At 34.6% G+C, this 12,870-nt stretch overlaps 1 long non-coding RNA gene across 1 annotated transcript; it reads left to right on the top strand.

The window, feature by feature from the left end:
- Positions 1–9,457: 9,457 nt before the first annotated feature.
- Positions 9,458–12,558, top strand: LOC119505922. The gene is made up of 3 exons (XR_005210903.1): positions 9,458–9,484; positions 10,544–10,639; positions 12,530–12,558. It is a non-coding gene; the product is annotated as an uncharacterized LOC119505922 (long non-coding RNA).
- Positions 12,559–12,870: the final 312 nt, after the last annotated feature.

The following is a 12,870-nucleotide window of genomic DNA, read 5'->3' as shown; positions in this document are numbered from 1 at the left end:
TCATTATTGAAATATTTTCTATAGGTAGCATTCTGAGAGTTGAATCATTTTAAATTAATTTTCATTAAACTTTTGTGACATGCAATTAGGGAAAAATGTTATAAGAAACAAAATCATAACTAGACAGTAATTTCATAAAATATAACTTTAAATGAAGTCTTTTAACATTCTGACAATATAAATTTCCAAATATCATAAAATTTATGCCAAAGTGGACAGTATTCATACTCAAGTTCTTCCAGTTACTTCATGAGGCTCAAAGAACCACTATCAAAAAGGAATTGTATGGTAATGAGGTGAACTTTTCCTACTACAGAGCTATCCCTCTATTGCAAATGTGAGGCAGATCTGTTTAAGAGGTGGTTCTCTGGTTTAGGACATCTGCTTATTTTCATTGGCTGGCATATTTGTAAATCTTTAATTTTTATTAATGTGAATATTCCTAATTAAGCCTGTGTTTCAGTTTGCTAATGCTGCTGGGATGCAAAATACCGGAAATGGATTGGCTTTTATAAAAGGGGGTGTATTTGGTTACACAGTTACAGTTTTAAGGCCATAGGTGTCCAAGGTAGCACATCAGCAATCGAGTACATTCACACTGAAGGATGGCCAGTGGCATCTGGAAAACCTCTGTTAGCTGAGAAGTCACAAGGCTGGCGTCTGTTCCAGAGTTCTGGTTTCAAAATGGCTTTCTCCCAGGATGGCCCTCTCTCAGCAACTGTGCATTCTTCAAAGTGTCCCTCTTGGCTGTAGCAAGCTTGCTCCTTCTGTCTGAGCTTATATAGTGCCCCAGTAAACTAATCAAGACCCAAGCTAATGGGCAGGGCCACACCTCCATGGAAATTATCCAATCAGAATTATCACCTACAATTGGGTGGGTTGCATCTCCATGGAAACACTCAATCAAAGAATTATAGTCTAATCAACACTAATATGTCTGCCCACACAAGACTGCATCAAAGATAATGGCATTTTGGGGGACATAATACATTCAAACTGGCACAGCATGCTGGGGTGGTCTTCTCTGTTTCTTCTTTTTCTTTTTTCTTTTCTTAATTGGTTATTCCCATCAAAATAGATAAAATGTGAATTCTCTGTGTCATTCAGAAAATGAAGAGGGAAATAGTTTATTCAGGTTCAAGTGTTAAAACTGGTAGTAGCTGGTGGTCTATGCCATGAATATGAAGCTGGAAATCTATGGCTCCCTTTGTCCATCTGAGCAGCACTGGTAACCTACACACTGCCTCTCACTATCATTATTATCATCATGATAAGTGTATCATATTTTTCTACTTTAAAGTCAATGTAAAACATGAATGTGATAATACTTCCTAAAATAAAAAGCTTTTCCTTTCTCTGGATTTTCATTTCCAATTTTTTTGGTGGAATTGATAAGAATATAATATCCGATAAAAGTGTTATCCATGAAGTAAATGAACTATGTAGAAGCAGAAGTGTCTTTTTTACAAGAGAATTTTTATATTAATGACTTCATTGCATCATTAACTTTGAACTATAGGGATGTGTGTGTTATATTTAGTTGCTTACCTACAGAAAAAATATCAATATTAATACTAATCAAAGAAGCTTTTTGATTTAGATTCACTTAATGTGTCACATTTAAAAAATATAACTTCATATGATTCTTCAAAGAGAATAGTTCAAAAGAAATTATAGTAATAATTGGCCAGTGATAAGTTGGCTTATCGTGATTCCATAAGAGAATTATTTTTGTTTTTAAGAGTGGATGACTAATGTGAAAAGGCTTCCTCCAGCTTTTGCACATTTAGAAAGAAAAGGCTGATAAACATAACCAAAGTTATTTATTTTTATTGTATTTGAAGGGGAAATTTTGTGTGTGCTTCAGGAATAATTTTGCAGATTTAGCTGGCTTCAAATTCAGGAGTTAAGTACATAGATATTGAAAACTAGAATTCATTTTTTGTGTTATAAACTGATTTGGCAAACTTTTAGTATAAAATATACAAAAAAATGTTTTAAAATTTTTCTGCATGGCTTTAAATAGTTTATGATATTTGTATGAACATCTCATTCTTGGTGTCCTAAAATAAATCATCACCAGTTTTTCTTGGTATATTTGTGTCTTTTATTTTGTGGCTTCTAAATTTAAAATATTTTACCTTTGTATTTTTAAAAAATGTTCTGGAATTTTGTTATTGAACTTTGGATTTAGAATATTTTTGAGGATGTGTTACATGCACTTAGTGGTGGCAATAATTTAGTAAAATGACACAGCTGTTTTTTTTTTTTCCTTGCTGCTGCTGCATGATAATAACTGCATCAAAAAATTTTAAAACTGCAGATTTGTCTTAATTAGAACATGAAATTAAATGTGATTTATGGACTATAACTCATTTCTCCTTTATTTACATTGTAGCTCAATATCCACCTGCTTACCAGGAAGCTTTTATCTTATTAATGTCGCCTCTTTACTGGCCATCCATTAAATCCTTGTAATTATTTCTTTTATTAACAACCACTTTCCATGTATCTGCAAAAATATATAAATATTACAAGTTGTTCTTTTGCATCTTTCCTGCTTGATTATTTCTTTAGGTTGTAAATTTTTGGGGGTCAGATATGGTCTTTCCTGAATGCCCAATAAAATGTTTTTATGGATGCTCAGATGACTGGCTGCCATATTTTGGGTAAAATAATGATTAATTGACAATAATATGAGACATAATTATTATGCTAGAGACTTCTATTTCCCATTCCTTCCCTGTTCTTTTCTCTTTTGGGCACATGGAAGGATTATAGTTTCCGATGTTGTTTGCATTTAAAAAGGGTCAAGTGGCTATTTCTGACAAATAGATTGTGAGCAAAAGTGTAACTTGCCACTTTTGGGTCAAAGCATTTTCAGTGCCATTTTAAGTCCCAACACCAGTTTCTTCCCCTCACATAAGGTTGAGATGGTAAGGCCAAAACACCGAGCAGCCTAGATGACTGGGTCTCTTCATGGAGAACAGTTACCCTGAAGAAGCCCAAATCCTTGGCAGACTTTGCATGAGAAATAAGTAACTCTTACTTGGAATTACTGAGATTTTTAGTGCTGTTTATTACTATGGCATTAACCAACCCTACACATTACTAATCACTAGTAACCATTAGCTAATTATTGAAAATACTAAATTCAATATTTAATACTCACTGTGTATCCCCCAAATGGAGAACATAACTATATTTTTCTATACAATTGCAATTCCTAATAGGCATATTTTATCTATTTATGCTTTCAATATATGGATGAAACTTTTATGAACATATGTATATAGATCATATATATTCTATGTAAGGTATTATGTAGATAAAATTTAGGCTATGACTTATTCCACATGGAAAAAACACGTTGATACAGAGCTTTTTTCTATGCATGGAAGAACTTTGCTCTGGTGGAAACTGTAGCAATTACTTTCAGAATATTGTGGTCAATTCCTTTAAATTCCAGAAGGGTTCTAGTTTTTAAATTGATAAAATATCTCTCTGGCATATTTCAAAGGTTATTGCTAACAACTAAATAAAATAATTAATAGTTCATGAAACTCTTTTACTTTAAGTGCTAGGCAATGTTAATCTTTATTGTGGTTTCTTTGCCAAAAATAAACCCACCCTCTCATAGACAATTGTAGGTTTTGTTTTTATAATGCAGATGCCTGCTTCCTCTCACTGTACATACTATTCCTTATAACTTCAATTGCACTTCTGAGAAGTTGGTTTCTCAAATCGCTACTCGTGATATTTCTGAATCCTAATTCTCGATTTCCAAATTGAGATATTTCTGTCTGATGGTAAGTCATGATTTCAAAATTTATATCAACAGCCAAAGCCACTGTCTTCCTCTTCCTTCAATTCCATATCCTCCTCCAATCCCTTCTTTACCCTTGGCTACCAACCACAATGTCATTTATTTTTCTTCATTTAATTATCGATATACTATTCTCCAGATTACCCAAATTTGCAATGGTAATATCTTTGTCTAACTGCACTCTTTCATTTCCACACCAGCAAGGTTTTCTGTTTTGTCTTGAGCTTTGTGAGGACTGCATCTATTGCTGTTTATCCTTGCTTCTTCTGCATCTGGCATCATGTTTTGTGTATAGTAGTTTCTCAATAAATATAATTCAATGAAGGGAAATTAAATGCTTGACTAATTCATGCATTTGGTGAGTGAGCTGGGAGTACAATTCAGATTTTCACTGTGGTTTGATTAGCAACTAAATTAATTGTTGTCTAGCATTTATAGCATTTAATATTTTTTCTTCCATCCATTCAAAGGAAAAGATTTAGTGGGTACTTCTTATGTACCAGGAACTATCCTAGGTTCTGAGAATAGGGCCATAGGCAGAATCAAATCAAAACAAAACAAAACAAAAACCAACCTTGTCACTGCTTTGAGGAAGCTGGTAATCTGGTGGAAAAAAATAGATGTAGTAAGCTATAATAGTAGCATCTGATAATTTTTTGAGCACTTACTAATGTGCACTTACTATTGTATATTCCAGGCACTGTATTGAGTGCTATTCTTATTTTATTTTATTTTATTCTTAAAACAAACCTATTAGTTCCATTCATTTATTTAACAAATATTTTTTGAGTATCCATTATGTACTAGGCACTGTTTTCTACAGTGTTACGGAAAAAATAAAGCACAGAAGGGTTTAGAGAGTAATGGTAAGCAAAGGTGTTCTATGTTTATACAAGACATCAACAAAAGTGAGGGATTGACCCTTGTGTAGATTTGGGAGCAGAACATTCCAGGAAGATGAACAACAAGTGCTAAAGTCCCATGATGGACATAAGTTTGGTTTGTTCAAGAGAAAGAGAAAATGCATGTGAATTTCAAGCCCAAGTGCAATCATTATGGCAGGAGGGCTGGGTTATGGTGGGAAGAGAGAGTGGTAAAATATGAGGTTGGAGATATTGGCAAGGACCAGATAATGTAAAGCCTTGTAGAGCATAAAATCTTTGGTTTTATTTTAAATATGATTGGGAAGACTTTGGAGACTTTTGAGTTGTGGAATATTGTGATTTCATTTAGGTTTTCAAGAGCCTTTTTTTTTTTTTTTTTTTTTTTGGCACTCTGAGAAAACTCTACTTTCCAATATTGCCCATGTGCCTTTGTCTATTCATGTCTGTTTCTTCACTTAATTCTTTTTTCTCTTACTTACCTTAAAATGAAGAGCTATATGACTATACAACTGTAATCACAGAATGAAATGGATAAACTGATTTCATGTAGTATCCACTTAAGCCATCTCAGAAGAAGGCATTTTGTTTGTTTGTTTGTTTGAAAGGTCTCCAGATATGATGCTGTATGAAATGATTATGTACCATTTTGATCCCAAAGACAGATTTTGGTTTTCTATCCCAAGATACAGTGTGAAGGATCTCTGATTCCAAATGATATTAGCGTCATTATTCATGAAAATAAACTGGAGACTCATTCTTTGCCTGTCTAGTAAAAACCAAGCTCTTCTCCTTTAGATCACTGTGGTTCCTCAGATTTCCTCTTTCCATGTGGCAAGAACAATGAACCAAAAGTAGAAACCTAAAGCCAAATATTTGCCAAGAAGTGGTCAGAGAAGGAGCAACGGTACCTACCTTGAGAAGAATTGGAGAGGAAGCAGAATATCAAAAATGGCAAAGATTTCAGAGGAAGTAAGGCAGAGGTCTCAAGTGGAGGGCAGCTGGAAGGTGGAAAGGGCAGAGAACAAGAGAACAGCAAATGGTGACAGAAAGCAAGCCAAATGCTTACAGCAAGAATTGAAAAAGGAATGTGCAAATTAAAGGGGAATTATTTTTCCTGAAAAGATGAAAATAGAATCCACAGAGTGTTTAAGAGTTGATAATGGAAACATTAAGGTCATGAGCAGAAAGGAAAGTTTATTGACAAATGACTTCATAATCAACTTCAAGGAACAGGATATATGCTAAATAAACTAACAAGGAAATCATAATAAAACTGATCAGGATATTTGAAAAAGTAAAATTGAGATTTCAAGCAGGGTTTTATTCATGAAGGAGACAGTTTCCAGTAATGAGACTTTAATTTTGGTATTTCATCTATTTTGAGTATTTATGTTTCACTCTGTTTTCTTCAAAGGTGAATTTTATATCCACCTTTTCAATGTAAAATTTCCTCATTTATTTAATGGGCTGTTATCTCTTTGAATCACATAATCTCTGATTCAATTAACTAGATGGAGACTCCTGGGTTTCCTTCAGATTTATGGAGACATATTTATCTTCTTTTTAAAAAATCAGATAAGGGAAGGTCTGCTCCCTGAAATACATTAATTTATCATTTTTCAAGAGAGGGAAATTTGCTTGCTGTTTTATTACTGCTGTGAATCTACATTATCTTACAGGTGTTTTAAAGATCTGTCTACCAATGATAAGCCCTTTCTATTTGGGATAACTTGGTTTTATACTCCCAGAGAGGGTAACTGTGCCATAAGCCCTAACTACTCCCAGAGAATCAGTAAACCTTGGGTATATGAACATGAAATACAATGGGCTATTGAATTTAGAGGAAGTAGGGATGTCCTCAGAGGCAGGTAGTTTTCTAATAAGCAGCTGATTATTAGTTATTATTTTAGACTTTTGGGTTAATCATAAAGAAGGCTATTAGCAGGTAATGAATAAGATATCTCATATTAATGTAACTTCTTTAATATGAAAGAAGAATAACCCATGGCAGATCAACTGTCATCAAAGTTTTGTACAGTACATGAAATGCTCTTGAAAGAGTCTGAAGGCCATAAAATTTCTGTTGCTTAAATGTGAATTGCTTTTCTCTTGATTGGCAATAGATCATTAGATCTGAATATACAATTTTGAGCTGGAAAAGATGTGTTAGATGAAAGAAACTAAACTCTGGCAAGATAAATGACTTGTCTAAAGTCTTACACCCAATTTGGATAATGCTAGAATGAAAATCAGGTCTTCTGAAATATGTACCATCATTCAGGGTTCTAAATGGTCATGTACAGCAACTGATTCTTTCAACCAATCCTGTTCCCTACTGATTTTAACAATTATTTCTATATATTACTGTTACAGTTGGCTTCCTGTGTTTCCTGGCTGTAACTGTGTCCTTGAAGGCCCCCCTTGGAAAGTTGAGCTAAGCTGTCATGGGCCATCTGGGGAGGGTATTAATGTGGACAATACTATAACACCCCAAAACAGTAGAAACATGAAGGATTTTGCCCAGGGCTCAATGTATGTGCAGTGTTTAGCCCCTCAGCTCATTATTGGATGGTCACCCCCTGACTGTGAGCAAATTTTGTTCCTTGAGTCTTGCTGACACTGGCTATGGTTCTGTCATTGATTTGGAAGTAATCTGTGTGTTACATCTTTATTGGATTGCCATGATTCATTTGAAAGGAAATGTTTTTGATCCTTGCTGTCTGGCTTTCACGGTGGAGTGGGTGGGGGTTGGTGAGCAGCCTAGAAAAGAAAACACTTTCAGTGCCTCACTTGGGTTTATGGCTGGAAGGAAGAACAGCTAAAACACATTAGTGCTTTTGCTATTCAGAGGTTTGCCTGCCTTAGCTATGGGGCCTGGATTCATGATCCATTTTTCTGTTTCTTGTCCAGCATCTATTTGATGCAATATGCTCCATGTCTCTTTTCATTAACTGAGGCCTGTCTGATGTCAATTGAGAAAAACAGTAGGTGATGTTATAGAATACTTGCAGTGGCATGACAAAGATACGTTATAAAGGCCTTTTACTTTGTTCCATTGTGTATTTTACTGTTGTGTTTTATGCCTGCAGCTTAGCTGTATTGAAAGAAAATATTTCAGCTGGGCCCCGCTGGGTTTTCATAACTGGCTTTTGAAATGCTAGATAACAGTGAGCTCAATCTATGGCAAACTCCTGACATTAACAAACGGGGGACAAACAACCCCATGGAGGCACATAACAATGATGCAAGCACTCTACTTGAGACCAAACTTATAAATAGAGACATAATCTGCTCGAAGGATAAGTGAGGTTTGCTATAACTGAAATGTCAAAGGTAAAATAACTTTAATGACCATAAATTATAGTCAAAACTGTGGGTGAGGTACCGTAAAATCCGAGGAGCCCCAGGAGGTTTGGGTCTAAAATGGGAGAGGTGACACCATGTGCCTAAGGAAAAAGGGGCGATGATGCTTTATCATTACCCAAGTCAAAATGTATATTGGATAAACGCTGAAGTTCGAAGAGTCAGAAGTCCTTACATATTTGGGGTGAGCGTTGCTGCTCTAATGCTACCTCTTATTAATGTTAGAGATGAAGTGAAAACCTATAGCTATAATCTCAAAAATATAAGGTAATGTTAAGAAAATAATAAAACCTGGCAAATGCTTTGAAGAAAGAGATTCTGGCTCTAAAGAGACACATTCATGAATGAACTCGTGATCTGTGTTGTTTTCAGTAATTACATTTTAGTTGCTAAACTAATGAGTACTAAAAGATAGGATAGGAATGCATTATCTCACATAAAACCATAGCATGCACAAAGAAAATGACTACTAATAAAGTTCCACACATTACATTTATATTAAAAATACAGAAACTTCTAAGACAGTACAGTAAATAATTCCTTACCTAAGGACCAATATTAACATTACCGTTTAACGACCTGAATGCAATTTAAAACCATCTACTTAACAAAATTACTTTAACCTTAATAGTGTTTCCCCCTCCTTAATTTTTGGAGGGGTACAGAAACTCTTTCTAAATGCCTTGCATTTTTTTTTTAAAGAAAATCTGAATTTTCTGAGCATTGGTAAGAACAATAATCTCCTGACAAACTGGAAGTAGTGTACTAACAACTCAGGTTTCATGACTGCTCAACAGCTGCTTCCAAATTATACAATTTATTTGACATCTCCTGAAGGAAGGAGCACTTAATCCCTTCTTAGTGTTTGAAGTATGCATCATTGTGTTTAAATACGTGGGTCTATTATTAGTGAAAACTATACACAAAACTTTAAACATCATTTGAAGGGGTTAAATTCATTGGCATCTGTTTCCAGCATTATGTCTTCAGTAAGCAGTCATTCCAAACTCTACATTATTTGTGAAACTAGTCCATGAATGAAGATTTTTAAAATGTTAGTTGTCTTGTTTCTATGGAAACCAGCAGTAATTGACACTGATTGCTGAACTCAGGGAAAGCAGAATCCAAAGGTACCATTATGAAGAAGGCACCACTATAAACTATAAAGGCAAATTACCTGCCAGAAATAACCGTTTTACATTAGGTTTATTGTCCATGTAAAATAACTTTCTACACATAAGCCCAGTTTATGTGCAACAAAGTACTAAAAGGCTGCTTTCATTTTTCCTGGATAATGCATCTATTAAGGTATGAATATGTGTGTCTGTATGAGTAAACACAGTGCCAAACTGATAAAAGTTTTAAAAATTTCAGATGCTGATAATGGTCTACAATTTCACCGGCTCCAGGTGTTCAAAATCACTGTTGCTACTCTTCTGCATATACTTGTGAAACTTGTTACTTCAGGCTAAGTATTAAATGAGATGCTCTCCTGAGTTTAAGGACTAGCAGTGATAGGATAAAATATAGAAACCTTTGTTTATTCTTGTTGTGTTTGAGTATGGTGGGAAAAATCTGAAATCAACCAGTTCATTTAAGGTCAAGCACCTCTAAATTTAAATAATCATTATAAATAGTTTAGTTTTCTTAATAGGGAAGAAATTAAAGAGACAGAGTTAGGGATTTTATTTTTTTCAAATCATGCTTCTAAACCTGGGTTTCAGAAGCAGCATTATTATTATTTAAATGATTTTCTTGTTAATTATTTCTGGTATTGTGAATAACACACATGATTTATGAACTTTAGAATCTTACATTTGAAAATGGGCTCTTATACTATAAGGCTTCCCAAAGTTTTGTGGTGGGAAATTCTACATGTATGCCTAATAAAATCTAAAGCTAGGTGCAGTCTCTTTAGTGGGGATCATTAACTTGTTCTAGGGTCTATGGACAGCTTCTTGGTTGCTGACTCCCCTGAAACTGCATGCAAAATTTCGAGTGAATGTATATTTTTCTAGAATGTTTTTGATGAAAACATTTGAAAAATTGTAAAACAATATCATTCTCTATACTAAATTTTTTGAAAAGTGTACTTATTTTTCTTAAAACTATGTTATTTGTGTTACATGTAATGTGTTTGTTCTTGTCATTTAAAATGAAATAATGCATAAATATATTTAAACACCTCAGTTTTAATTTTTAAGGTGGTAAATATTAATTGATAGAACCTACATAAACCAAAGCTCTTTGGGATCCTCAGTAATTATCGAGAGTATAAAAGGGTCCGGGCCAAAGCATCTAGAACCCCTGTGTCCTATAAGTTACCAAAGATTTACTTGTTGGACTTCATATACTTATATTCCCAATTGCTCATTCTGTTCAATGACTTGGGTTTCTAAAAATTTAATAATTAGCATGAGTTTTCCTAACTTAGGATACTAACTAGTGTTTTACACTCTCATTTCCCAAGCTACCTGGCATGAAGTCTGTCCAATTGTATATCTGTTTATTCTGCTAACCTGTTTTCTCAAGAAGAAATATGTTGTTCTCCTTCAAATCATGAGATGTAAGCATTACTACTTTTATAATAGTAAACCTGATCTCTATTTCTCCAGGAGTAAGATGTATATTCTACTGAGCATAAAAAGACTCTATGTGTATTATGAAAATAAGCATTAGAATACAGCCTGAAATCTGCATACCTTTTTTATTATAGACAGTGATTATTAGATTGGTTGTAGAAAATATTCAGCATTCATTGAAATGGATTACTGGTAAAGGGAAATTTCATTTTTAATTTCTAAACCACTTATGAACGTAAACTAAACATCAAAGTTTAGGGGAGCTATAATGCATGGTGTGCTTTTTGACTGACATAAGATAAGCCATATTGTGCACTGCAAATGATGAAACACAACGGTGCTTGGCAATTTGGAGAAGCATTTTAAGTAAGACTCCAAGCAGGAATAGCTGCTTCCCAATAACACAGCTTTAAACCCAGTAGGTCCATTACTTACCATCAGAGCAGGCATTAGAAGGTGGATCCTCCAGACCAAAAGCAACCTCCAGTAGCAAAGACACAGAGAGAACACAGCGTGGTGCAACAGTATTGCATGGCCAGAAGCACCATTTTGGCAATGTATTAGAAGGAAACAGAATCTTTCTGTAGGGCAATTTAAAAAGCTTGGTACTCAGTAACTGTACTTGAGTCAAGTGGATGAGCAATAATTAAAACTTAAAAATATAAGAGCTCTGAAGCAAGGCATGAGCTTCCTTATTCAGCCAACTTTGTAGGACAACAGCATTATTAAAGAAAAATATCAAAGGACTACTCCAGAGACCATTGCTCAAGAGAGACTTGGGAAGAATTTCATCAGCAATTATTAGTAAGAAAGAAATGGAATCATTATAAGAATCTACTGTGTACTTTTTATATTTACTGTACATGAATATGATATTTACTTATTGTTGTAAAGTATGGTTTTAGATATTATCAATGGATCCTTTTGCTGTTTTTCTAATGAACTCTTTCTTCTAGTTATTGAGATAGAGAGAAAAGTATCGGCATTTTGATCAGTTGATTTTTGTCTAAATATTTGAAAGATAGTTCTTATATTCAGAATGGGCAGGGGCAGACAGCACCCAGTATTAGCTTCTGAATCATTGGCCCAAGTTCTTCTTACATGGAACCCTCTCCAAGGAATCTGACTAGTTCAGTGCTACCTCTGTGAAACTCTGCTGTGAATTATCACAGGGTCCATTGTTGTTATAATTTCATGCTTCAGCAGAATACCATGCATCACAGGCATGCAGAAAAACTGCTAAACTGCCTTTCAGTTTGCAAAGAATCCTCAGTGGGAGCTTAGCAGAAGCTATGTCAAATAGTCCAAGAAGAACTTTCTTTTACATAACAAAGCATCATTTCCAAGATTTAATTATGTCATTGCTTTTTTGTTTTCTATAAAGACTGCTGGATACAAAAGGTCAAGGTATCAGCAAAACAGAGACAGATTTTTGCTGAATGACATAAACCTGTCAGAATGCTGAGCTTTGATGTTCCATTAAGTGATCGATGTAGATTACTGACTTTTGGCTAAATGCTACTCAACCAGATAAGGTCAATACCTGTTAGTTCATTGGTGGAATAATTAATTAATCAATACAGGATACTTGAAGTCAGGGAGAATTATTGCCAGGCTTGTATCTCCGGCTTTGGTCACAGAAATTATTTTAAGACATCCTTGCAACATTAACCCCTTCTGTGCAGGGTTTATTGTAACATTATGTATCTAGGGGAAGGGAAGAAAAAAAATTCAAGTGAGCAGCACTTCTTGTAACCTTGAGCTCCCCAGAAGGAAAAGCCTCTAACAAGCTGAGTGCATCATCATTAGTTCTTCCTTTCACATCATCGCACTCTGCTTGTAAAATAATTACATGCAATTTTTCTATTTTACAGTTGGACCATATGACTCCGTGTTCTGCTGCACAGCAACTCACCCCTCCCCCAGACTGCTGGGTAGGAGGCTGGAACTGCTCACCTTTAAACATCTCAGCTAGAGGCTTTTATGGTGGCTGGTTACAATATTTCCAAAGAGCTAAAAAATAATCCAACTGCTTCACAGAAAATGTTCTCTCCCTACCATTTCCTATTTTCAATGCCACCCAAATTTTCCTCCTTAGAAATGTGGAAGGCCTTGGTAAAAAATCTAATTCCAAAGTTCTGTATGTTGCAATTTCTTTGAACTCATGAGTTAGAGAAAATTCAAAACCTAACCTAATTCTTGGTGAATGAATCAT

The sequence above is a fragment of the Choloepus didactylus genome, chromosome 11 (assembly GCF_015220235.1).
Source record: "Choloepus didactylus isolate mChoDid1 chromosome 11, mChoDid1.pri, whole genome shotgun sequence".
Lineage (NCBI taxonomy): Eukaryota > Metazoa > Chordata > Mammalia > Pilosa > Megalonychidae > Choloepus > Choloepus didactylus.
This window is presented reverse-complemented; position numbering and strand designations above follow the sequence as displayed.